Raw genomic sequence first — 25260 nt, 5'->3', positions numbered from 1 at the left:
TCACCATCGGCTCCACGGATAAGACGTTCACTTCTCCGGAGGATGCAGAGATCTTTGCAGAAACTTTACAGAACCGCGGAACACCTGGAAGTTAGAGACTCTTTGGTATGTGTTCTTTATTTAAGGTCATTGGGGACTGGAATTATATTTACAACAGTCTGACGCTTTTAGTATAATCTTAGTTTGTTTAATTTGAGTGGGTAAAGGAGCCTGTTTGGTGGAGTTTGCTTGTCATTTCATGGCCTGTACGGCCCGGCTTCCTCTATTGGGTTATGTGGGGTTTCTATTCTCACTTTGTTTGGGAAAGTGGGATGGGGGGAGGGGGGTATTTTTCATGTTGTTTTTTCATGTTCATAAAATATTTCATGTTTTTCACTACGTTGTCAGACTATCATATGAGTGCACCGAGACCATTCTGCTAAAGAAATTCTATGCACCATAACACATCATTACAAGGTGGTGGCATAACTTTTACCAGCTGGAATGTCAGGGGCTTGGGGCATGTCCTGAAAAGGGCTAAAGTATTTTCTCATTTAAAATCTTTATCGGCAGACATTGTTTACCTCCAAGAAACACACATAAGACCAGGAAAGGAGGGGTTATTGAGATGCAGTTGGGCAAACCAAATTTTTCAGTCCACCTTTTCGGGTAAAGCTCGAGGGGTGGCAATTCTAATTCGTAGAACAGTTCCTTTTAGGCATCTTTCCACTGTGACTGACCCTAATGGCAGATTTATCCTGGTAACAGGCTATCTATATTCTTTTCATGTTACGCTTCTTAATGTATATGGTCCCAATTTTGATGATCCAGGCTTTTTTAGAAAAATATTTAATCTGCTCCCTGATTTGACTGATACACATCTAATTCTGGGCGGGGATTTTAATTGCGTGCTTGATACCTACCTGGACAGGTCAGCACAGACAAGACAGCCACCCTCCTCCTCCGCTGCGGTTTTGAACACACTCATGGATTCAACAAATTTGGTTGATGTTTGGAGACTACAGCACCCAGTGGAGAGGGATTATTCCTTTTTTTCGAATATGCATAAGTCCTATTCAAGAATAGATTATTTTCTCCTTGATTCTAAATTAATATCCAATGTTATATCTTCCAAGTATCATTCAATTTTAATCTCGGACCACTCTCCAATTTCACTAATTCTCGATCTCAATCATAGGAAACAGAAATATTTCTGGCGCTTCCATCAATCCCTGTTATCAGAGGAGACATTCTGTAAATTCTTAGATAACAAAATTTCTGAATTCTTAGACACCAATGATACAAAAGATGTTACAGACTCTACTTTATGGGAAGCATTTAAAGTTGTGATCAGGGGACATATTATATCTTTTGAAAAGTTCCTGAAAAACAAAAACCGGAAACGCCTTGCAGAAATTGAGACTGAACTTGCTTGCTTAGAATCTAAATACAAGTCCTCTCTCAATCAGTTGATTCTACAAAATATTCTTGCACTGAAATATGAATACAACACTATCCTCTCCAAGCAGGTGCTTGATCAGCTGTTTAAAATAAAACAGAAGCACTTTGAGCTAAGTGATAAGCCTCATAAATTATTGGCTCGTCAGCTGCGGGGCTTGCAGGCTAACAGGGCAATACATAAAATTAAGTCGAAGGCCAGAAAAATCATAGTTGAACCAAGAAGCATAAATGACTCTTTTAAGGAATATTACGAACAATTGTACACGTCCAAAGCAAAAGGAAACATTTTAAACTGGCTCAAGGATCTTCATCTCCCGAGGATGAGCGAGGCCTCGCAGGCGGCTCTCGAAGCAGACATCACTGTGGAAGAGATCCTAGATGTAATCAAATCATTCCCCAATGCCAAAGCCCCGGGACCAGATGGTTTTGGAACTGAGCTCTATAAAAGATATGCTGGAAAGATCGCTCCTCTCCTCCGTAGGATGATTACTCACTCTCTTGATTTAGGAAAATTTCCCCCCACCATGTATGAAGCTAATATAACATTATTACATAAAGAAGGCAGGTATGAGACAGAGCTTTAATCATATCGTCCTATTTCATTATTAAATTCTGACGTTAAAATATTTGCTAAAGTACTGGCAAATAGGCTAAATAAATATATTTCTTCTATTGTTCACCCAGATCAAACAGGCTTTGTCCCTAGGTTTTCTTTTTTTAATATCAGGAGGTTAATGAACATTATTTACCATAAATATGACAGTAAGTTTAAGGGTGCTGTTCTCTGCCTGGATGCTGAAAAGGCATTTGACCAATTGGAGTGGCCATATATCCTGACGGTTCTTGAGGAGTTTGGGTTTGGTAGTAGATTTGTGTCCTGGATAAAAACCATGTATGCTCAACCATCTGCCTCTGTTCTCACAAACCAGGATAAGTCAGAGCCATTTCTATTGCATCGGGGAACCCGCCAGGGTTGCCCCCTTAGTCCTCTGCTTTTTGTGATCGCCATGGAGCCCCTCGCCATTAGTATCAGAAATCATACCTTAATTAAACCAATTTCATTGGGGGGCATTAATCACCACATTTCATTGTATGCCGATGATGTTGTGGTATTTTTATCACATCCTGAGCGGTCAGTACCTATTCTTCTAGATCTTATTCAGTCATTTGGTGAGATTTCAGGTTATACTATTAATTGGCAAAAGTCTGAATTTATGCCACTGGGTGCAGGCCTTCCTACTGAATTCTTAGATAATCTTTTATTTAAGATAACCGACAAACTGAAATATCTTGGAGTTATTTTGCCAAAAGACCCAAAAGAAATTTTCAAACTGAACTTTTTAGTAAAAGTGGATAATCTTCGGAAAGATGTTGAGAAATGGAGAACACTCCCACTCTCAATGATGGGCCGAATAAACGCCATTAAGATGGTGTCTTTGCCTAAATTTTTGTACCTCTTTCAGAGCCTACCTATTTTTTTAACAAGGGCCTTTTTTAAATCGTTGGACTCAATAACTTTGCCCTTTGTCTGGGGTTTTAAAACCCATAGAATATCAAAAACTCATTTACATAAACCAAGAGAGATGGGGGGATTAGGCTTACCATGCTTTCAACACTACTATTGGGCAGCGAATGCAAGGGCCTTGGTCTACTGGCAGGAGGGTGATGCTAAAGACCTCTTTGCAAATCCACCCCCCTGGGTGGCTATCGAAAGAAGCACTGTCGGAAACAGCTCTCTTCAGGCACTTCTTTTCTCAGCACCAATTTCCCCCAGAAATAGTGGAGTAAATAATTTGATTGTTTTAAACTGTTTAAAGATATGGAAACAAATTAAGGTACATTGTGACCTACCGAATACCCCAGTTCACACCCCAGTTTACTGCAACCATGCTTTCCCCCCATCATTATCGGATATTTCATTCAAAAATTGGAGGCTAAAAGGCCTAACTACAATCAAAGATTTGTACATCCACAAAAAGTTTGCTTCATTTGCAATGCTGAGGGACCGCTTCTCTCTTCCGGGTACAGATTTTTTCAGATATCTGCAAATTAGAAATTATGTTCAAATTAACATCCCAAACTTTGTATCTCTCCCCGAAGAACATAAATTAGGCAGAATGCTGTTGGGCTCCCCAGAATAAAAAAAAATCATTTCAAGCTTTGTTGGCATTTTTGCAGAGGGAATTAATTTTGCCACAGACTCTCTGAGGGCTGCATGGGAGGAGGAGCTGGGCTTACAGATTGGGAGTGAGGTCTGGGAGGAGGGTCTTGGGAGGATTCGATCGTGCTCTATTAATGGAAAGCACCAGTTAATTCAGTTCAAGGTGTTTCACAGACTCCACTATTCAAAAATAAAATTGCATAGAATATTCCCATCAATATCTCCAAAATGTGATAGATGTAAATCTGCTGATGGGTCCTTGTCTCATCTGTTCTGGTCATGCCCCAAGCTCTTTCAATATTGGTGTGACATTTTCAAATGGTTCTCTGAAGTGTATAAATGTACCTTGATTCCGGACCCCCAAATTGCATTGTTTGGATACTCTCCCTCCCTTAGGAACTGCAGCATTTCTATACAAACGACTGTGGTTTATGGAATGATAATAGCTAAGAAAGTAATATTAAGGCTGTGGAAAACTGACAAGGTTCCTTGGTTTAAAATGTGGATAAGCGATTTTACTGATATTCTTTATTTGGAAAAACTGCGGTATGATGTTAAGGACTCCACTAATAAGTTCTGTAGTATTTGGCAGCCAGTTCTGGACCATATTTCTCAGTCTAAGACTGACCGTGACAGTCGCTCAGTTTCTTAGTATGCCACCTGTGCCTTCATGGATATGTAATACTATTCTAAAGTGTAAATGGTATCCGGTGCAGTGTAACAGTTATTTAGATAATTAGTCTGGCTTGTTTCCATTTTTTATGTTTATTTTATTTACTTTTTTTTTTTTTCCTTCTTCTCTGTCCTCTCTCTCTTCCTGTCTTTCTCTCCTCTCTTTCCCTCTGTTATTGAAGGGTTTTTTCTGTCTCTCTTTTTCTTTTTTTTTTTTTTTTTTTTTTTTTTTTTTGCTTTTTGCATTACTACTATTGTTGTACTGGTAAGAGTATATTTTTTCTTGAAACTTAATTTTTTAATATATATGTATGCTTTATACTCGGGTGTGTGATTTTTGTATGTTTCACTTTGAAAACTTAATAAACATATATTTAAAAAAATTGAGTGTAAGGAATTCAATGTGTAAAAAAAATTCTGTGTTTAAAATTCGTTGTTAAAAAATTCAGTGTTTAAAATTCAGTGTTAAAAAAAGGCAGATTCCAATAAGACTGTTTTTCTTCCATAGAGAAGATGATGAGAAAAAGAGCAGAGAAAGTGTGGACTGCTGGAAGAAAAGTGAAATGGTGCTCAAAGATGATCCTGCACATTTAGAGGATGTTTGGCTCAACCTGCTGCTGTGAAGCAGGATTCTCCACCATGAACAGAATCAACAATAAACATGGATGCAGGATCAAAATGAGCTCCTTGATATGTGCTTTAGAATGACTTAGTCTCCATTCAAACCAGGTTTAAAGCCTTGCAGGGCAGCATAAAGCCCACTGCTCTCTGTAAGACAGAAAAAAAAAAAAAAAAAACAGTCAGCCAGATCAGGAGTTTTATAAAATATGTGAATCAGGAAATTGTCTATATACCAAACTGAATAATTGCTGTTCTCTGCTTAGAAACACTTTTATTTAAAAATGGAAACATTTTAAGTTATTTATTATTTAAAAAGTCAGTGTATAACATGGATGCATAAACACCTCATTTTATTTCAGTGTTAAATTCTGTTTAAAGTAACAGATTCTAATTAAAAATGTCTCTGAACCTTTACTGGTTGATTTTTTTTTTTTATTATGCTGATTTTTAATTGGTTGCCTCTGGTATAAAGGATTAAAGCAGCTCTATACGTCTGTTAAACCTGTCTTTTTTTTAATTATTTGTCTGGGTGTTTTATTTTGAAAGCGGTGTAACCGGAAGCGCCTCCTGTGCCCTTCCTGCCGCTAACTTTCCGTGTTTATTTTGAAAGCGGTGTAACCGGAAGCGCCTGCTGTGCTCTTCCTGCCGCTAACTTTCCGCGTCCCCAGGAATGAGGTGGGCTGGTTGCGGCTCTTCTCAGCCAGTCGGTCCTCAGAGCAGCAGCTGCTGTCGCTTCTCTTCACATCAGGAGGTGAGCTTCATATCGGAGTTTTTCTCTCTGTTCCTCAGCGGCTTCATGCCACATTCTCTCTCACTGTGAACTTTTATCTCGCGTGTTTTCGCCTTTATTCCTGTATCCTTAGAGAGAAGTTGGCAGGAGTTGCGGGTAATATATGAAGGTGAATTTGGCGTTTCATCTGATGGTTATTAGCGGGTTTATTCTTATTTTTATGACTGTACTGATGTCTGTAGCATCTTGATGCGGTTCTGGTCGCTGGTGGCGGCTCGGTGCGGGGACCAGTCAGACCTGTGCGGGCAGCCTGTCATCATCATCATCATCATCACCACCCTGCGGGGTGTCATCACTCCCGCCTGCCTGACACAACCAGCAGCTTCTTCCCTTTTTGTTCTTCTTTATTTTCCCTCTCTGCTCGCGGCTTTAAAGCCAAACCACTTCCCCTCCATGTCCCTCCGCTGCTTTATCCTCAGAATGATCCTGGCATGAGGAAATGTCTGCTTTTCACTCATTGCAGCTGTCACCTCCATCTTGTTCAGGTTTTTTCTCCTGTTTAAAGGCTTTTCTCTCTCTGCACATGGTGACATGATGAGGCTGCTCAAATACTTTAGTGGTGAAGCAGACAGGAAGTCACAAGAAGCTCACCAGCCTGAGGTCTTATTTTCTAAGCTGATAAAGTTCTGATTATATATTTCCCTGAAGTCAAATCAAAATCCTCTAACCTGAAGGTGTTTTTAAATGATTTTTTTCTATAATCAGGGGCGTATCTAGGATTCTAGGAGGTCAGGGGCTTAGCCCTGAGGGCGAAGATGAGAGAATATGACAGATTACTGGATTAAGGAAACTTGTCGCATATATTTCCTAAAGATATGGGAGGAGGAGGAGAGAATGGATATTTGAGCTGCCTGGAATAATCCGTTCCCCCTCCATAACATGGGAAGAAATGAATTTACTAGAGATGCACGATATTGGGATTTTGGCCGATATCCGATATGCCGATATTTTAAAACTCATGTAGCCGATAACCGATATTGATACCGATGTTAAAGCTGGACAAAAATAAGTAGTCATTGAAAATAGCAGTTTTGTTATCCATTTCTGACACTTTGAAAAAAAATATACTCAAATATATTTTCATATGCTAATATCAAATAGATTTTTAAAAACGCGGTATCGATCTATTTTACTTTCAAAATCTTGCGAAATTTCAACAAACTCTCGTGATATTTTGCAAATTCTTGTGAGATTTTGTTAGTAAAATAGATCGATACCGCGTCAATATATCAACATATAAAAATATGGCAACATTTCGTGAATTTTCGGGGGATTTCGTAGCATAACGATGACATATAGCAATATTTCATTAGTAAAAGAGATTGATATGGTGTTTTTAAATGGCAATATATCAGCATATGAAGATATTGGGATATTTTAATGTATCAATATTTTTTCCCTCGTCTTTAGAAGTTTTTAAATCTGTAAAAAAGAAGTTTTTGAGGAAGAAGAAGAAGTAGTATTTTTTTTTTTTTTTTTTAGACTTTAGATACTCGAAGCTGATCAAATATCGGGTTAAATATCGGTGGGGTGGCCGATGTCCGATATTCAGTTTTAAGGCCGATACCGATAGGGGGCCGATTATATCGTGCATCCCTAGAATTTACCTGCAACTGTGTTTATTCCTCTCTTCATCAACAACAGATCCTGTAGATTTGGGGACATTTGATCATTATTTGCCAAAGTTATGAGAGGAAAATCCAACATTTTAGCCACCTAGACTGAGCTGGGTTAAAGTGGTGAATTCCAGTACTGCACATTTTACTCAGACCCGCATAGAAGCTTGGATCCGGGGCTCTTGGGCCCAAGTAGCCACCCCTTAGATTCGCCACTGCTTATAATGCAAATTTGATTGAGTTTTTTTGTTTTATAGAACATAAAACAGATATGTTAATATGCCACACCAACCTTTCTAAGTCTACTTTACAGTTGAGAAAGGCAGACCATGTACTGTCATACTGATGCATTTTACGTAGGAGGCTGTGTGTCACTTCTGATTAAGAGGCCGGTTTAACTGTAGTTGTCAGCCATTCATCATAAGGGGGAGGAGGAGGGTTCTTTTTTACCCAGTAGCTTAGAAGGATCCTTTTTACTGTAGTCGGAGCCAGAAGAAGCCAACTCTTATCAAAAGGTGAGAAGTGTGAGTCTGGGAGTTCTACTGTGGAGCCTGAGAAGCTTCTTTCTAGTACTTGGAAAATGACTTTGTTAATATTCTTCCAGCAGTCTTGAAGAGCAGGGCAGGTAGATATGTAGAATAGATGCTCCCTCCTTGCTGCATCTCCATCAGGTGTCTTTGGGAATCAGATTCCATTTATGAAGTCCTTGAGAGGTTCTGTGTTTCATCTGTGAATGATTTTTAACTCTTTATACATTGTGTTTACATTTTGTAAACATGAGCACCAATCCCCCTCAGAGATGTCCAAAGCCACGTCTTCAATCCAGTGTTTTTAAGCTTGGACAGTGGGTCGCCCATTTGAATAAGTAACATTTCGTATGTGTTAGAGGTAATACTTTTGCCCTTGGCCAGCTTGCAAAGCAAGGTTTCTGCAGGGCATCTGAGGGGGGCTTCCTGTGGATTTTTCTATTTTTCTTTTGCTGCTTTATTTCTATTTTTAGTCTGGTACATGAAAAAATGTTCCTCTGAACTCATGTGGTATAAAGAAGCTTCCTAACTCATCACGATTCACCAAGGAAACGGCTAAAGGGCGGCTCTAGACGGGGCCCTGGGCTGGAAATATTAGCAAGTCATTATTTATTGAAGGAGGTGGATTGGTGTTTTCCATTTATTCTATTTCCACAAGTTTTTCCCTTCATTTTAAAACCTAATATTTGAAATGGCTATTTAGAAAGGATGAATCTGTGGTAGATATTTATTAAATATATCGGTTATATTTTTCATTGTTTTTAAAAAGATCATGTAATGTTTGGATTGTTAAGATTGCTGACTCATGATTTAGGGAAATAAGACACTTTCCCATGTAAGCAGATGTTTATAGTTTAAAATAAAAAATATATAATATAATTTCATGTGCATCATATCCAATTATCCTATTATAAGTTCATATCATCTTATTTATATGATTAGATTAACGGCAGATGTGCTTATTTCTAAAACCTTTGTACTTATTTAGATCTGTTTTTGCGTTATTGTACAAAATCAACTTCATATTTCCTCTTTGCATTTTACTTTCGTAATTATTTAGAAATTGCAATCAGCTCTAAGCTGCAGCTGCATCAAATGGAGTGATTGACTTTATTGATTTAACCCTTTTTTTTGGTCACAGTTTTTCTCTGAAAGATGAAAAGAACGGGTCTGTAGCTTTTGCTTTGTGGCTCATTTATTCTACATGATGATGGGATCTTGTCCTGTTGTTTCATATGTATGTTTTTCATTTTGTGCCCACTGAGAAAGACAGCAGTCTCACCTCATAAATGTGGTCTAGAACCGCGGCTGCAGCTAAGAATGTGATGTTCTGCGTAGAGCTGCTGGTGGTGCTCTCCAGTGGTCCGATGTCAGCCAGAGGTTGGAGGTTACCTGTTTTCCGCATCTCTCTAGGTACTCTGCTCTGCTTCCATAGTCTAAAATAAGTCTGTTAGGGTAGCTGGTGTCCCGTTGTCTCCTTTAAGTGTGAACATGTGGGGCTGTTTGCCATGTGGGCTGCTTCTCCATACAGGTATGGAAAATAAACAGGTGGATGTTCAATAGTGCCTTTTTATAGCTACTCTTTTGCTATGTTCACACTAGGGATGCATGATATAATCGGCCCCCTATAGGTATCGGCCTTAAAACTGAATATCGGACATCGGCCACCCCATCGATATTTAACCCGATATTTGATCAACTTCTGAGTTTCTAAAATCAAAAAAATAAAAATAAAAAATAAAAAATACTACTTCTTCCTCAAAAACGTCTTTTTTACAGACTTAAAAACTTCTAAAGACGAGGGAAAAAATATTGATACATTAAAATATCATAATATCTTCCTATGCTGATATATTGCCATTTAAAAACACCACATCAATCTCTTTTACTAATGAAATATTGCTATATGTCATCGTTATGCTACGAAATCCCCCGAACATTCACGAAATTTTGCCATATGTTTATATGTTGATATATTGACGCGGTATCGATCTATTTTACTAACAAAATCTCACAAGAATTTGCAAAATATCACGAGAGTTTGTAACAGAACGATGAAATTTCACGAGATTTTGAAAGTAAAATAGATCGATACAGAGTTTTTTAAAATCTATTTGATATCAGCATATGAAAATATATTTGAGTATATTATTTTTCAAAGTGTCAAAATGGATAACAAAACTGCTATTTTCAATGACTACTTATTTTTGTCCAGCTTTAACATCGGTATTGATATCGGTTATCGGCTACATGAGTTTTAAAATATCGGCATATCGGATATCGGCCAAAATCCCAACATCGCGTATCCCTAGTTCACACTGCAGATTAGTTTTTCCTAAACAAAATACAAAACAGATGCAGGTCAAAGTATTTAAATAATTAAATAAGAATGTTTTTATCTCTGTTTATCATAATCGTACCACAAAGTATCGGGATTTAAGGCCATATCACCCAGCCCTAATGAAAACTAAATTAGAATATAAAATCAGAAGTAAAAACCTTAATAAAAACAAAACTTATGACAAATTTTAAATCTATTTAAACCTTCCTCTGATGTCAAACTCTGAACGGTTGCAACCGTTCCTGTTTGGCTGTGACTCCATCCTGGAGAGAAATATCAGCTGTGCTGCTTCCATCAACACCTTTGGTTATAGATGCTGGAGATTCGCCTGTTTTTCCAGTGTGGTCCTGTTTCCTTTTACAGCTGCTTTTTGTATCTCTGCTTCTGTCTCCTTGAACCCCAGTCGTCCTCAGCAGATGGCCACTCACACTGAGCCTGGTTCTGCTGGAGGTTTCCTCCTGTTCAAAGGGAGTTTTTCCTCTCCACTGTCACTACAAGCATGCTTAGTGTGAGGGATTGCTGAAGAGTCGATGAGTCGATGCAATCAGCTGGTTTTCCTTGGATAGAAAACTCTGAATCAATGTGAATGGATGATCTAATGAACTGGAAAGTGCCTTGAGATGATATGCATATTGGCACTTTATAAATAAACTGAATTGAACCGCAGGCTAACAGGCACTAAAATAGTAGCAGTTCCATGTAACCATTACTAAAGGAAATGCAGAAAAAGTGAGTTGGCTCATGTTAAACTGCTCTGAGTTGATGCTAGTTGAAAAGTGGCTTTTATAACCGTCTGAAAACGGTCCATACGGGTCCACCAGTTCTCACCAAACACAAACATGGAGGCAAACAGGGGAATCCTAGACATCCCAGCAGATATTAATTCTACCTCTGTAATAATGACAGGCATTTCTCTATCGCTGATATAGAAACACTGAGATATCAGACATTTCTGTTGTCTGCTGATGGATCAGACGGAGTCCAGCAGTGTCTGGCTGGGATCCTGTATGTCTTTCCAACAAACAGTCCTCAGGGGAGGAGTGCTGAATTGACTTACTGGGTGTGAGTGTATGTGGATGGCCTGAAAGCTCAAGGGGCAGAGGGTGCGGCGAGCAGATTCAGGCTCTAATCAACATTATTAGGGCTAAATGTCAGCAAAGATTGACAGATGGGTTCAGTTAGCAGAGAGCAAGGTTTACTGCTGCTGTAAACTCTAAAGGAGAAGTCCTGTTTGAATAGAAAAGGATAAACCTGGACATGTTTGACTGGAAGCGTCCTAACAGACCACATCTGCAGTGAAACCTGATGCACGAGGTGAGGAAACCCAACAGCACTCACCGCCTGCCCCACTGCTGCTGTGATGACAGGGATGATTTAAGGAGCTGCGGAACCATCAGTGTCTTCATTAGACACGGTTGACTTGGTTGTCCATAGCAGGAAACCCTGAGATGATAGCAGCACTTCTGATATCTGTCTATTTTCTCTCTGTGCCTCCATCAGGCTGTGACCTTTATCATTTAGATCAATACCAGTAGACTGTGCCGTGATTATCTGCTGCCCTGTCTCTGGTCCTCAGGCTAAACGCTACATAAGAAGGTAGGATATAGTTAATATAGTTGATCATAACTGGAGAACTTTAGCCAACAGCTGTGCTCGCCGTTCAGTGCTCTGTGATAACAGCATTGCTCATACTGTTGGTGGGACATTTATCATGCATTATTCAGCCTAGTTAAACAGTTTGGCCTAATTTTATTTTCATTTATCTATAAATCTACGTTCACACCTAAAGCAGCAGATGCAGCAGTTTACATGCAAAGTCAAAGGTTGAGGGGCATCAAGGCGAAGCAAAGGTGAGGGTGTGATGTGCATCCTCAGGTATTTGGTGCTGCTGACCACCTCTACAGCTGAGCTGTTGATGAGCAGTGGAGCGTGGTTAGATCGGTTCTTCCTGAAGTCCACCATGATCTCCTTGGTCTTCTCCACCTTCAGGATCAGGCTGTTATCTCTGCTCCACCAGCTGCTCCACCTTCTCTCTGTAGTTCTGGTCGTTGTCGTCTCTGATGAGGCCCACCGCCGTGGTGTCGTCTGCAAACTTCTCCATGTGATTGGTGGTGAACCTGGGGACGCAGTCATGTGTCATCAGGGGGAACAGCAGGGGGCTCAGGGCGCAGCCCTGAGGGGAGGGGCTTAAACTGATGACATCAGAGACTGAGTTCTGTTGGTGAGGAAGTCTAGCAGCCAATAGCAGAGGGGTGTATTGAAGCCCAGCTGTTCCAGTTTGCCCATCAGATGCTGTGGGATGATGGTGCTGGAAGCTGAAGTCCAGGAACAGCATCCGCACCTGGGTGTTCTTCTCCTCCAGGTGTGCCAGGCTCAGGTGGAGAGCAGCAGAGATGGCGTCCTCAGTGGAGCAGTTTAGTCGTTAGGCGAACTGGAACGGATCGAATGTAGGTGACTGGAGATTATGTGTTCCTTAACCAGCCTTTGGAAGCACTTCATTGTCTGAGCAGCTGAAGCAGCGCCTCCCTAGCTTCTGAGTACCTGATGCGTAGAAAACGTTACAAAAGCAGCAGCAGCAGTTGGAAAAACTGAACTTTTGCAGCTTAATGCACCTCATCATCCAATCAGAGAAGCTGAACTGGAAGCTGGCAGGGAGTCAGTTACAGCACTGCTGATGCAGAGCGCTATGATCACTCCTCTGAAACTGTTCTTTAACGCATAATTAACTTAAAATGTAGAAACCTGCCGACAGAATATGTTGGCTTTTATTATTCTGGTGCCTACAGTTTGGAATATATTTATGGATATTTGAAATATTTAAAACTCATAAATTGGATTATAGATACTTTTCCTAATCACACGTTTAAAAAGTTAATTCCTTTTTCCAATTTTTTTTTCTTTTGCCTTTTAAACTCGTTTTCGCTGTTGCATTTTCTTTACTCTCTGTTTACCTTTTCTGGAACCTTCTGGTTCCTTATTGCTCTGAAAACCAGTTAAACCAATCACAGTCGCTCCTCAGACGTAACCAGCTCTCTCATTGGTTAGATTACTACACTTGCTCCACCAATGACACATTAATAATTTAATTTAAATATTAGAAATGTATTTTCAAATTAGATTTCTTATTGTATGATTAAAGCATCTGCTTTAATCATACATAAAGTACTTTATGATCACTGTTGTATTTGATAAAAATTAATGTTCAAAGTCAGTTTCATTGAAATCTGCTTTATTTTGAACTTTTTATGAAAAGACTGAATCATATAAAATGTTTAATTTTCTTCTAAAGGTGGCATTTAAAAGGTAGGAATATTTTCCCAATCCTGAATTTTATTTTTTGACTTTAAAAAAATCCCACTAAGTTAAAACTTAGTGACTTAGTATATATACTTAGTAAAACTTATATTACAGAGATTTAATTTTTCCGCTCCATCCCCAGTAGAGATGGTAGCTGTGTGTCGATGATGGGCAGTTTTGGAAAGGTTAACTCTTAGGTTAAAATAAAAACAATCATTGATAGATGATTTCACAACTAAAAGATGATTTAAAAGGTTTCCTCATCTAAATGTGAGATAAAAAAGGGCATTAAAATGGTGATGAGGTTGCAGAAATGTCTTAAGTTCAATGTGTCGGTTAAATGAGAGCCTCACAATAAATGTATCATAGTTGTTATGTTTCTTTTTAAGCTAAAAAGCCCTGGAAGTGTCTCTGTGGCCTTTTTCCGTCTGCAGACATGGTTACTAGCAGGATGTTTGATTTAATCCACTCCTCTGCATGAGCTTTTAAAAGATTACAAGCACCTCATATCAGCCTGCTGCTGTGTTTGCTAATGCAGGACTGGTGTTGAGTAAATACAGCAGGACAGATCAAATAAAAGCTGTAGGACTTCATGCAATCCTGGAGCTACAGAGATGCTTTGGACTGGGAATTATCCTGACATATGGCACTATTTAAAACAAACCAGCCATGTGTATTTTATCTGGCTCCGTTGTCAAAAGTATGATACTCTGAAAAGTATCAATACTGGAACTATGTATCCGGATTAGGGGTGGGTATGGCCAAAGAAGTCACGATTCGATTCGAATCACGATTCACAGGCCACGATGCGATTCTATCACGATGCATCACGATACTTGAATTATTGCGATGCATTGCAATATTTTCTCCTCCATGTTTTGTTTTTAAATGACTCGGCACAGTATCCCGCAGCCGGAAATGCTTGTGACACAAGGCAGCGTGCGTCAACACATTTGCAGCGACATCTACTGGACTGGAAGTTGTATTACACTTGTTTTTGGCTGATGTTCGCCAACCATTCATGCAATTTTATTTATTCAAATGCCAGATAAACTAACCAAACTTAAAGCCTCATATTGGCTCGTCTCATACTGCTTATTATACCTTCATATTTCAGTTGTGACATATTAATGCGGGGCTGCTCAGTGGAGCAGTGGGTAGCACCGGGTTCGATTCCCTGCTTGGCTCTTTCTGCATGGAGTTTGCATGTTCTCCCTGAGCATGCATGGGTTCTCTCTGGGTACTCCGGCTTCCTCCCACAGTCCAAAAACATGACTGTTAGGTTCATTGGTTTCTCTAAATTCTCCTTAGGTGTGAGTGAATGGTTGTTTGTCCTGTTTGTCTCCATGGTGCCCTGCGATGGACTGGCGACCTGTCCAGGATGGACTCCGCCTCTCGCCCATAGACAGCTGGGGATAGGCACCAGCACCCCTTAAAAACCTCACTTGGGAGGAGCGTGACAGAAAATGGATGGATGGATATTTAAGTTGTTTGATAATAAAAAGGTAATTGGTTAATTTGATCATAAATGAAAGAAAAAATTGCTACGGGCAGCCGAGAGGACTTCAACATAAACAGATATTGAAAATTAACGTTTTAAATGAAAAACATCCTCATACTTAGGCCTTAATTGGCATTAAAATTAATTGAATATGATTGTCGTGGCATTTAAAATGCTTCATTTTAAAAAACAAAAATCCGATTATAAAAACTATTTTGCCGTATATTTGGAACGTATATAATTTACGTAAAGCTGTATGTTTGCAAAGGAAGATCGAGGCGGAGAAAAAGCTAGAGAATTGGTAAAAAATGCAAAGTTTGGGATGGAAAACGAGGAATTCTGGACATGGCTGCAGCCTGTTTACGGTAAAGATGACAAAGGATTTAGCCGTGTTAAAAGTAGGGCTGAACGATTTTGGAAAATAATCTAATTGCAATTTTTTTTTCTTTATATTGCGATTTAATGCATTTTTTCCCCCCAGTTTAATTGATCATATCTGTTTCATCGCTGTGCAGATTAGGTGCTAAAAGACACGCTGTGTCCTAATTAATGATCGCGTTCTGCCTACGATATATTTCAACCAAAATTGCTATTTAATTTTGACTTTTCTCTACACAACCACAAGCAACAAAAATGGCCTCTAAATAAAGACAATTGTAAACAAGGACTATTTAAATCAAGAACTTTTAATGTTTTTATTATTATTTTTTTTTTAATTAATATTATTCAAGAGAACAGCTTTTAACTGATTTAGACATCAGTCCTTGTTGAACAACAAACCAGTCTATGTATTAAACTGATTAACTGGTATTTAGTGCTATGTATGAATATATAAACTCTAAAACAAGTAATAAAATGAGATTATCTCACTGCTGCAACTGTCTTCCCTTCCATGTGGAGGCAAATCCACTTTAAACATTTTACTGACACCTAAAGAACGCGTCTGATTCACTAATTGTTACATAGCCAAAAATTGCAGACCGCCGCAATTTGGAAATTGCATTTTTTTCAATCGCGATTATATTGAAAATGCGATTAATTGTTCAGCCCTAGTTAAAAGCATTAAAAGAGCATAAAAAAGCATTAAATTAGAGTTTCCCATTCCTGTATAAACCCTGCAACTGCATCAGGCTTTCTCAGCTGAATCTCCACAGCTGAGGGATTGAACTTCAGTTAATCCAAAGTATAGGTAGCATGAGTCTGAGTTTGAGTCCATTTTTCTGTTTTTGAATAAAAGGTGCATAAGTGAAAATAAAGAAGAAACAAAATAGTAAGGCTTTTTTACACAGCCATAAAAAGTAACATTTAAATTTTAGTCCATAATGGTTCCTTTAGTGTAAAACGCTTTAGGAACATCTTCATCTTTCATTGCAGCAGCACAGTGTCTGTTAAAATGGCTGGAAAAAAAAGAACAAAACTTTAAATTTGGAACATTTATTGGATTTTTAAGAAATCTCTGATTCTGCAGTTAGTAAAACTTCAAAGAAATTGAATGAAATAACTGTAATGGAGGCAAACCTGTAAATCCTACTTTTATATCAGGAGGATGTCCGTCAGTCTCTGATTTTAAATTTTTATTTTTCCACTCTGCAATAAATATTGAGGATCATTCCTTTTAACCCCTGTTTGAAATACACAGCAGTACATCAGTGAAGTGTTTCAGTATTATCTAGCTCTCTGAAGTTGTCCACCTCTACAGTCATCGTTCTAATAACCAAGGCAGGAAATAAAACAGGCTTATTTTACACAGGAAAGATGATGGTAAATGAGGTTAAAAAAGCTTCTTAATTTGAACTGAAGCAGATTTTATGGCATCTTTCTAAGAACCATTAGACATGATGGAAACCAATTGATAGGGAGGCCAGAAAAGAAACAGTTTCTTTCCTGCTATCAGAATAAAATATTTTACTTGTTTTTCCTTTTTTTAAATATATTTTTTTGATGTTATTGTCTTTATTCTCAGTAATTAGAATGAAAACGGGAAGAGACAAAAAGAAAAAGAGAAACATGAAAGGTCTAAAGGTTAAAAACCACGTTGTTGGTGGCAGCATCTAAGAGGAGTTGCTGGTATTTATGAGACACTCAGGGCCGGGCCAAGCTTTAATGGGGCCCTAAGCAATAATTAATTATCTGGCCCCCTTTTTTTTCTGCCAATATTATCTAACAGTCCAATGATCATTTCCACACCATAAATTCATTGAACCTCTGGAACGGCTGTTTACACTCTCCTATTTCTAGCCATCATCTAATGTAATAAAAATAAAACATTATGCCGTTTATTTACAGTAAAGGTATAACTTTGATAAATAAAAATAAAACATTTAATTAATAAAAACCTGATATTTTTATATCAATAAAATATCATGCATGTTCTTAAATAATAGATTTAAAAGTTGCCTGAAAACCACAAAACAAAACAATGCTGCTGGATCTGATGTGAAACATGGAGTAAACAAGGTTTATATAAAAATAAAGAACAAAAAACTGCTTCCTTCTTTTAGCAGAACATCCCAAAATATTTAGCAGACAGAAAATGATCCCTGTCCTGAAGAGAAAATAGCTGAGAATTAGAACTGGGACCTGAATTAACTCATAAAGTGCTTTTTTGTTGTTATTTTCAAAATGACCTTTTTTTGGGGGATAAATTCCCTTTTTTAATGGTTTCCAGTGGAGACATAACCATTGCATTCCAGTGGAGCGAGGTAACGACTGAAAGCTGGCGGCCAATTAAACTCACAGCCAGTCTGTTGTGCTACTGGTCGGACTGGCCAGCGCTGACTCATGTTTGCCAATCAGGAGATCCAGATCATCTGACGGAAAACAAAAGCGAGATGTTTCCTGGAGCGAAGCTGCGAGCTAACTTTACCGTAAAGATGCCACACCCACACAGCCGTTACGCAACTTTAAGCAGCTGATTTTAGCAGCATCCCACAGTTAAACAGAGAGATCTAAAACTATGTGAGATCATTAGATAAAAGAAACACTACAGCCTCTTCTCCCTTACTTTGAAGGTCTCCATGGCAACCAGCAGATGAAGCCTGATAAACATGAATTTAGATAAGAAATGGCTTTCTAATGTAGTGACAGTAGAGAAATAAAATGTTTTATCTTCATTAGAGAAACTAAGAACTAAACACCCAGCAGCTGTTTTCTGTCGGGTTTATTTATCCATGTGGTTAAATTTCATCTCTCTTCTTCAGTGGTTTCATCTCTGATGTTTGGCAGATATCAGTGCTTCATTGCGGTGCTGAACCTTCATTCCTTTTCAGCTGGGTTGTTTAGGATCATTTTCCTGCTGATGACCCAGTTTGGTCCAGAATGCAGCTGCTAGACCGATGGCTCCTCATTTAACCCCAGAATACAGCAGGGAGAGGCGGTCTATAAGAGGCCCCGATCATCAACCTCCACCGCCGTGCTTGACAGTTGGTATAAAGTGTTGGATCAATTTTTTTAATTATTTTTTTTCCTGATTTCCTCTTCATATTAAAAAACAAACAAACAATAAAACAAACACTGCATAAAAGGGAGCAGAAAGAAGAATATTATGTTTTATTTTATTTTTATTGTTATATTTATATATTATTGATTGGAGCAATTTTAGTATTATTTATTGTTATTATATTATATTTATTATTTTGTTATATTTATTATATTTTTTTTATCTTATGTTTTCTGCCCCGTTTATCTAAAGCGATACATTTACAAACAACGATCAACAACACAGTTAGCATTAGCATAAACATTAAAAAAACAAAAGATAATGACATTTATTATCTGTCCCTCAAAACTGAAATACACGTTTTAGTTTAGGTTAATTTCCTATAGATGTTTAAAACATAAAAGTTAATGGATTATTTGCGATTGGGTATAACCGACATATTCACTCAGCATGTCGGCTTCTATGGTGATTTTAAATGTACATATTATTGGAGAATCTTTGGTTTCTTTGCTCCGATTGATTCCTTTCTCAGAAACACAGACATCTATCACATTAGATCTAAATTAGTTTTTGTTTTTTTTAAGATCTCAGTTCCTCTTAAATTGTAATTTCTTTCTCTTTTTTCAGTCTTCTTTCTTTGGTAATGTGTTTTCTGTCCTTTAAACACCATAAACTATCTAAATATTGTTGCTCCCCTATAGTATTTTCCGCTTAGTATTCTTAAAGCTTTTTTTGTGCAAAATAAAAATATGTTTTACATGCATTTCCCCAAACTTCCCCTCAATAGGTCAGATAAGGAACAATCATGGTGTTTTATTAACCATATAATGCTCTGTTTTCTAGTGAATTCTTTATTTTGTTTAAAATCTCAGCTGTCTTTGATAGTTTTACCTTGATTTAATAAATATGTAATTACCAACTTATATTTTCATCAAGCATGACTCCCAGAAACGTTAGTTCTCTTACAATATTAAGCATAAGGATGTGCTGCGTTCTGCCTACTTGGTGCTTTATCACAGTAAATGAATGAATAACTAGATAATCCAGTAAAATCACTTGTTCAACCTATAAAAACATGATAAATACTAGATGGATATTATAATGTTATATGTATAATTTAGTGCTTATGTCAGAGGAAAACAGAGGTTTCCTTCCAGACAGCCATATTTGTTTAGACTTTCTGTCTTATTTTGTCATGACCTTTAACCTTTAACCTGCTAAGCAAGGCCTGCAGTCTGACAATGATGAGCTGTTGGGTTTTCTGATTTTTGTTATTGCTAATAAAATTAAAATAGGTATTGTTAATATTTATAATGAGCACACTGGAGGGACTGTGTCTCTTGCCTGCAATAGGAGCATCTCTGGCTTCATCCAGCAGAGCTGGAGGATGTTTCTGGGGAAATCTGGGGGGGTCTGACTGCTGCCATCATGAACCTCTGCTGTATAAGCGGTAGAGACTGACACGGGAGTGGATTTTCACTCCTGTCCCGTCCCACTCCCATAGAAAAAAAATGGTGTCCCGTCCCGATCCCGGGCCAGAGTAGAAATCTAAATGCTGTCCCGTCCCACTCCTGGTGAAATTACTCCCACTACCATCCCGCTCCCATTCAGAATGACTCCCGCTCCTGCACCACTCCCATTCTCGTCGTCTTCAATGAGATTTCTGCCAATACATTGAATCTGAATTTCTATGAAGGGTCAGTGAAGTTCCTGTTTCTAACTGTAGTAAAGGTCAGTTCAAGTAAAAGGAATAATAATTATAAATGGTTTTTGGGTCGTGTAGTTTTTTTTTGACTCGCATTATAGTGTAGGCTTCAAGGAAAAAAACTACAAAATGGCGGCGCCAGTACTGGATTTTTTTTTCTTTCTATTAATTTTTTTTGTTGTTATCGATTCTAGTTTTTTTTAATTACTATTGGTTTGCTCCCGTCTGCTCCCGTTAATGTTTAATCCTGTACCGTCCCAATCACGTGATTGTTACTAATACTGACTCCCATCCCACGGGATTCCCGAAAAAATGTCAGTCTCTAATAAGCGGCAGACGGCCAGTAAGAATACATGAATTAGGGCTGCAACTGACCATTAATATGCAGATTAATTTTATGAATACTGTAATCGATAAATAATCAAATAGCCAGAGTCCTAAAAGAAGATTATTAATGAAATTAAACCATGTAAAACTAATAGTTTTCCATTTGAGGAGTTCTGAATAAAGCATGTTGACAGACAAAAAATTTTTTTAATCTTAAATGCAAAAAATAACCTATTTTTTTTTTTAAATGTTGATATAATTCCTGCTCTAAGTGTGTCGCCCTGTCAGCTCAATGTCTTACAGTCTCTATACTCCAGTTAGCGATTCATCGATTACTAAATTAGTTGATGATTCATCAAGATTAATCCAATTAATTGTTTAAGCCCTAATATGAATATTTACAGTGATACAAAATACCATTTGTTTTCTGTTGAGTACACTTTGTTTTATGTCTTTTTTCTATCCTAGGATAACAGTAACCTATATGTAAGGAATAAATGTCAAATATGGCAAAATTTGATAAGATGACTTTTGTTTCTCACCTTGTAATCAAGCTGAATTGTTGAAATCTGGGTTGTTAAAGTATGGGGATAAATCCTATCGCATAATTCTTGTCAATTCACTCTTTTCAACTATAGTCCACTAGTTTACCGAACCAAGACTTTTCTACATTATTTTAATACATTGAAAGATATTTAAATTTTTCAATATTTATCACATGACCGTATTTTAAAGCTTTCTTCACATGTTTCTGTTGTATAATTTATAAATATAATTATATCTGCAGTTGAACCAGAGCTGCTGGAAGGAGGAGATCAAATAATTGATCCTTGATTTTATTTTCTCTGTAGATCAAAGCTGAAAAGATTAAATAAATAAATATTTTCCTTTTTTATGTTCAGATTAAAACTTAAAAGTATCTGAATTGGATTAATCAGTCGTGTTTTGAATATTTAAAAATACAAGAAGCTTCGTAGATAAAAGAGGAAACCATTGTTGTTGTTCTAATGCGACCTGGTTTGTTTCTGTCGGTGTTCTGTGGGCTGCAGGACGGTGGAGGCTCCATCTTGACCTGCTTTTATTTGGGTTGCACCGCGAAACATTTGCTTTGCAGCAAGAAGGTCTTTGGTTTGGTTCCCTGCCAAGGGTCTTTATGCATGAAGTCTGCATGTTCTCCCTGTGCATGTGTGTGTTCTCTCTGGGTAAATTGATGACAGTCGGGTTTATTGGTCCTCTCAGGACCTGAGCTTCTGTTGGTTTTGGATGAAACCTGCAACCTTTGAAGGCGGATGTCATCTTTTCTATCCAGTCAGTAGGACAAATGGAAATCTGCAAAGCTAAGTTGGAAGATGAGGAAGCTAACGTCATATCAACAGGTTATAAGTACAGATATGCTGACCTGTTATAATTGTCCAGAAACATGTCTGATGTATTTCCATGGATCGGCTGTAACTCCTCCTCCAGTTTGGGGGTCACTGCCCCGAGGGCCCCAATGGCCACGGCTACCACTGATGCCTTTTGGCACCTTCTTTTAACTATTGAGCTGATGTAACAAGTGAATTTCTCCAGTGTGAGATCAATAAAGTCTATCTATCTTAAATCTGGAAGATTATATTAAAGTTGAACATTTCGGGCTGCAAACATTCAGTCTGTTTTGTTTTCCGTTAAATTCCTGATTTGCCCAGTTATATCCCAGAGTTAAGCTGTGGAATGTGACGAATCATTACCGAAGTGCTCACCTCTGTGCTTAGGATCGACCGTGGCTGTAAAGTTATTTTAAGAAACAAGCTGATTTAAAGATTATAAACCACATAAATGCTGCTTCACTCATAATTCTATGTAAGGAGCTGATCAATGTCAGCGCTTCCTGTTTAACAAACCACACTCTAAAATAAGTGGTTACTTCATAGGTTTGAACCTTGTTGCAAAAATGTATATAATCATTATATAAGTGAAAAAAAAGGACATGAAATGATTTTCAAAATGCAATTATTTGTGTTAAAATGCCAAAAATGATCTTAATAAATATTAGAAACCAGTAGAATCTCAGTTTAAATATGCTTAAGAGTTTGAAGACTGACTGCATAAAGTGGTGCGATTTTTCACAGCTGCAAGTTGTTGAAACATGTTTGTCACTTTTGTTGAAATCTGCAGCTTCCGCTTTTCAAAGCCGCACATAAACCTGACCAGAATCCTCCTCTGCTCATTAAGCAGTGCAATATGCTGCAAATGGACATGTAGGAGCCACTGGTCACTAGGGGGCGCTGCCAGGCTGCAGTTACTACCTTCATGTTCTATGGAAAGCGATAACTCCTTCCTGCAATCTTAGATGCCTTATTCTGAATTTAACGCCGTCGCCATGTTGTCATCTGGTGACTTTTATTGTTGGTGTTGGTGTGATTCACTATTTCTGTGCATTTCTTTGAGTCATGCTGGATCAGACTTCCTGCAGAAAGCAGAAAAAACCTCCTCTCCTCTCTCACTAAAACATGTAGTTTTCCTTTGGTTATGTAACTGGTTCATTGTTTCAGCCTTTCTGAAAGAACGGGTTTCCTCTATTGATTAAAAAACAATAACCCAGCTGGTTTTCCTGGAGCTCTTGGGACATTTGTTTCCCTCTCCAGCAGAGCAGGTGTTGATGTTCCAAACATCTAGAAACATTGAGTGTCCTTAATGGGATGAGCTCTGTACATCTGGTCGGGAAAGATCATTAAGAAGTCATTCAGTAGTAATGGTGGAGTTGATTGATCTGTAATTAGCGGAGCCTAAAGACAAACTGGTATGGAGACAATTTAGTTCCATTATTGTTGCATGGAAATAACACCTTCTATAAATGGAAATTAAAACAAAACAAAATAAAACAGATTTTGTAAATTGCAAAAAATGCAATCCAGAATACAAACAACACAGGTTAAAAATTATACATTAGGGAAAACTCAATCTGAAGATTAAAAATGTACGTTTTGAATCCCAATTCCCCCCAAACACTCACACATACACACACAAAACATTTATATATATATATATTAGTGCTGTCAAAATTATCGCGTTATTAACGCGTTAACGCGAGGCCATTTTAACGGCGATAATTTTTTTAACGTGAGATTAACGCTATGTGGTTTTATGATACAATTTTCCAAGTACATCCCGCTGCAGCCTGCGGGAAGGCGGGGCTATTTTCCCCCAGTCTATGCATTTCTCATAGGCTTCCAGAGCGGACCTCCTCAAGGGAAAAAGACGCTCCTACACTGGGTAGCGCTAGTGCCTTTTCTTTAAGCCCCACCACCAACAAACAAGTTGAGTGTCTGGTAACTAGTAGCAACCTGAAATACGCTGAGAAAACTGATTACTGAGGTGAAATGGAATCTGCTACGGCACTCTTGCCGTCTGTGTACGCCACAGGTCGGTATCGTGTGTGTGTGTTTGCTTGTGTGTGTGTTCTCATTTTTGTTAAGAGGCTGAAAAGTAACTCTCTAGAGCATAGACTACCTCCATCTAGTGATGTCGGTCTATTGATTTTGATGTATTGATTGAAAATTGTTCATTATTACTTTGGTTAATTAACATCTAATGTTAACTCTACTACATTTTATAGCAGTAGAGTAAAATGCTTGTCTTTGTTCAAAAGACTGTATTAACTGTAAAGACTGTCTTTTACATCAGCCTGTTTTCAGGGCCTTTTTTTTGGCTACATATCTGTTATTTTTGGCATAAATCAGTGTCTGTGACCTGTTTTCATTTTAAAAAAAGAACAAACCTAGAACAAACCTTAAAAACCTAGAACAAACCTTAAAAATTGGCACAAACCTAGCCTGTATGTATTTTTTGTATGTCATCGAGAGTATTTAAATGATTTTCAATCAGGAAAAAAATGTGCGATTAAAATGCGATTAATCGCGAGTTAACTCAGGCATTGATGCCATTAATCGCGATTAAAAAAATTTAATCGATTGACAGCACTAATATATATATATATATATATATATATATATATATATATAATTACGATTATTTTGCAAGTCGATTAATCTGACTATTATTCGATCGATTAATTGATTAATAATCAGACAACCAAAGGTCCCTTAAAGAAATTTTTTTTAACATAATTACACCAAATGATATTGAAGCTTTTCCACTTGAGGAGTTCTGGATAGATTAACATTTTTTTTTTTTGCAGTTTTGATACATTTACTACTCTTAAGTCATCATTTCTGTCAGCAAAAGGCATGTTTTAGAGTCTCTATTCTACAGTAATTGAATAATTAACTGTACAATGCTGGATTAGAGCCTAGAGCAGAGCTCTTGTGCTATGAGAAGGTTGCAAGTACCGGGTTCGATCCCCACCGACTCCACTCTGTGTCCCTGAGCAAGACCCTTAACCCCACACTGCTCCGCAAGGGGATTGGTTCAATGCAGATAGTTCATTTCCCCATTGTGGGACAATAAAGGCATTTCAATTTTACATTTTTATATATTTATATATATATAAAAATAAATAAATACAAAAAAATATATATATATTAGGGTTGTCAGGATACTAAACTTTTCAACTCGATACCGTTACTAAGTAAAATATTCGATACTCGATACCCTTTTCGATACCACAAGGATAAAAACAAAGACTCTAAAATTTAACAGAAATATTTTCATTACTAAAAAATGCAACAGATAAATAGAAAAACAATAAGAATAATATGTTGAGGTTGTATGCTGTGCACAATATTAAGCAAGCTTGATAAAAAAACAAAATTAAAATTAAGCGTTCCTTGCTTTGCTATGTTTTGCACACATAACAATGACACTAGCCAAACCAGTTAAACAAA

At 37.7% G+C, this 25260-nt stretch overlaps 1 protein-coding gene across 1 annotated transcript in view; it reads left to right on the top strand.

The window, feature by feature from the left end:
* Positions 1 to 5519: 5519 nt before the first annotated feature.
* Positions 5520 to 25260, top strand: part of pld1b (phospholipase D1b) — an 83334-nt gene continuing 63593 nt past the window's right edge. Inside the window, exon 1 of the mRNA XM_038304409.1 lies at positions 5520 to 5645. The gene's annotated coding sequence lies outside the window, so the exon portion shown is untranslated. The remainder of the gene's footprint in view (positions 5646 to 25260) is intronic.

The sequence above is a fragment of the Cyprinodon tularosa genome, unplaced genomic scaffold (genome assembly GCF_016077235.1).
Source record: "Cyprinodon tularosa strain WSP-4 unplaced genomic scaffold, ASM1607723v1 ctg533, whole genome shotgun sequence".
In the NCBI taxonomy this organism is placed as follows: domain Eukaryota; kingdom Metazoa; phylum Chordata; class Actinopteri; order Cyprinodontiformes; family Cyprinodontidae; genus Cyprinodon; species Cyprinodon tularosa.
Note: the sequence above shows the minus strand (reverse complement) of the source record. Positions and strands in the feature narration are given on the sequence as shown.